Source organism: Muscardinus avellanarius (genome assembly GCF_963383645.1).
Source record: "Muscardinus avellanarius genome assembly, chromosome: 11".
In the NCBI taxonomy this organism is placed as follows: domain Eukaryota; kingdom Metazoa; phylum Chordata; class Mammalia; order Rodentia; family Gliridae; genus Muscardinus; species Muscardinus avellanarius.
The window spans coordinates 89,965,917-89,969,320 of record NC_137797.1 but is presented as its reverse complement, the minus strand read 5'-3'; positions in this window follow the sequence as shown (position 1 = coordinate 89,969,320).

Genomic DNA, 3,404 nt, shown 5'->3' with positions numbered 1-3,404 from the left:
TTTCAATAACCAACGATATAGCGCACCAACTCAACCTGTTGGAAAAAATTGCGATCTTGCCTTTCTTGGGACAAAAATTTCACCGAAGGTAGAAATAGCAACGGGCCTTTGGGTAGACATATTGGCAGAGTTGAGTAAACCACTGCATTCTCTGAATGCTCTATTTAAAAGGAGATAGAAAGCGAGAGTATACCAGCGTGTTTCTGAGAGTTATCGGATTTCTACTACTACAATATTAGTTTGGAAGCATGTTCCCAGTGAATTAAGTGTTACTATGGGACAGCACAGAAGAGGCACACACCACTGGCTCACATCAAAATCAAAATATCAATCTGAGAAACACTTGCTCCACCTCCGCGCACTTCCTCCTGCCCCTCTGCATCCAGCCGGATGAGCAAGTCCTGACGCGCACTGTCCAGAGGCGTCACTATTCCATGCCCACGGTGCATCTTTCCTAACAATGGTAACAAAAAGGTATTTACAATTGGCTAACTCACTCAGCTCTACTTACTACCACACACTGTCACTTTGGGACATCTATGAAGCTAAGGTGTTAGGACATAAATAGGAACTTTGTGCACAACGAACACAAGTACGTACCAAAAATACACACAGAAACTCATGGTTAGAATCTAAAACTGCCTTCCAGGTACAGAGGTACTAATAATGAGCTCCTCCCCACACCATCCTCCGCTCCCTCTTCCCCATTCCAATAAAAGGACCGCCCCTCGCTCTAAGACATGGGTTAACAAAGGCCATCCCAGAAGAGAGCTCTTCCTAAAAACTAACAAAAGGACAATTACATAGGGTTTGGTTTTCTATTTCTAACATACTTTGGGCATTAGAATTTATCCTTTAATACTCACCAATTGTAACTAAAATGTATATATATATATATATATATATATATATATATATAACAATGGCTAGACAGTATGAACTAATCTATGGGGCACAGAAAGCTTCTGTGTGCTCCCCACCCACACATCACCCAGAGTCAAACTGAGGTATTTATATATTTGAATAGAGCTAGGTAGATAGATTGGATTGGCTCACACGATCCTCCCGCAAAGGTCGTCTGCAGGCTGGGGACAAGAGACAGCAGTGTTGTTCAGTCTGAGAATCTGGGAGCCTCAGAACAAGCAGGAGCAGTGGTGCAGGCCCAGCAGAGGCCGAAGCCCGGGAGCACCTGCCGCATCCTCATGGGGGCCCACATGGAGGTTGACACCCGCGGGGCAGGTGCCCGCCTGTACCTGCTGGCCGACTTGCTCCTCCCACTTCGGTCCCAGCTGAGTCCCGGCCTGTGGGGTGATGCGGCACATGTTTAATCTACTGTGCCGTGTGCCAGTGTTTGGAAACGGCCTTACAGTCACCCCCAGGGTGTGTTCTAACTTCCTAGGTGTCTCAATTCATCTAGTGGACAATTGTGACCAACCAGCCCATCTAGTTCGCTAGACTCCAACACTAATATGTCTAGGAGTGTCACTTCAGTGCAATAATATGAAGATGTGTATAAATTAAGATCACACACAGTGTACACATATATTGCTGAGGATTAAACCCTGGGGCATTCTACCTCTAAGCTACACCCCCAGCCCTATTTTTATTTCTTGTTTTGAAATAGGGTCTTCTAAGTTTCTGAGGGCCTTGCTAAGTTGCTGAGGCCAGCTCTGAACTTGTGATCCTCTTGTCTCGGCCTCTCCAGTACTGGGATTACAGGTGTGTACCACCATGCCCTGCTCTATATTAATATTAATCTGTAACCCCAGGGCTCTTGATAACCCAAGCCTCAGAGGTGGTCCATCAGCATGAGGAAGAGTTCTCACAGAGAGAACAGATCTATAAATCAAGAATGGACGATTCCTTAATTATGTATGCAATGTTAAAAATAATGTTCACTGGTGAGAGACTGTTCCTATGGTTATGTATACACTGCTTTTCAGGCATATTGGCCTCTCATAGGATATATAATTCTGAAAGTTATAGGAGAATACTAAGATAAAATGAACTAAGTGTTTTAAGGTGGTGGTTTCTTTTTTCTTTTTTCTTTCTTTCTTTCTTCCTTTCTTTTCTTTTTCTTTTTCTTTTTTTTTTTTTTTTGTTACTGGGGATGGAACCCAGGGGAATTCTACCTCCGAATAACATCCCCAGCCCTATTTTTTATTCTTTATTTTGAAACAGGATCTCACCGTGCTGCAAAGGGCCTCACTAAGTAGCTGAGGCTGTCCGCGAACCACGGTCCTCCTGTCTTAGCCTCCCAAATGCTGGGATGACAAGCGTGCGCCACCACGCCCGGCTCGAGGTGGTGGTTTCTCGCACTGCTGGCTTCATACAGCAATTATTGCAAAATGTGGCTGTAAATGAGACCATCATCTCAGAGAAAGAATAATTCCTAGAACTGGAAATAGTGGCATACTCCTGTATTCCCAGTACATGGAAGGCTGAGACAGGATGTGTGAGGCCAGAAAATGGTAATTTAACAAGACCCTGTTTCAAATATAAGATAAAAGGGCTGAGAGCATAGCTCAGAAAGAGAATGCCCTGGGTTCAATCCTCAGTATCACACACACACACACACACACACACACACACACACACACACACAGGAAGGGAGGGAGGGAGTGAGGGAGGGCGGGCTAATAATTGCTTGAGGGAATTGAAATAGACATTTTAGATTCCATCTGAGATTGAGCTATTGCAGGTCATTGAGGCTCTCAGTCACCTTTTCTCATGTAAATAAAAGAAAGATACCAGTACATTTGCCATTTATTCTACCACTATTGAAAAGCTATTTACCATTTGCCATCTGTTCTCATAGCCGGTTATGGGTAGATGATTTCATCCCATGCCCCATCCAAAAGCAGAGCAGCAGTGAAGGGGTTAAAATCGGCAGGCAGAAGCTCTGAAGCTGTCTGCTCTGGTGTCACCATGGCAACAAGATTAGATAATCCTAAAAGTTACAGACCCACAAAAAGGTTAAGGAATTGAAACACCATGCATCTTTCATGGGTAATATTGAAACAAAGAACAGACTAAAGAACAAGACTAGCCTATTGATACATTTGGTGTTAAAACTTAGAAGGCCATAGGCTTGGGAAAAGCTAAAGAAACATTATCCTCTCACATATCACGGGGGCTACTGGCCTGGAAACTTAGCAACCCAGATAAGGAACACCAGATAGGACAAGCCCTCTTTAAGATTAGGGTTTGGGGGGTCTTGGGCAATAGTGCTGAGCTCCTCCTCCCTCTTTCTTTGAGACATGGCACTTTTACTTTTGCTTCTGAGACAAATCTCGTTGCCTCGCACTAAATCTTAACTGAGTTTCCCGGTTCATTCTTTCTAAATGAGCTGAGGAAAAGAACCCACCGCAGTGGAACCAAACTGTAGCATCCTCCTTCCGAAA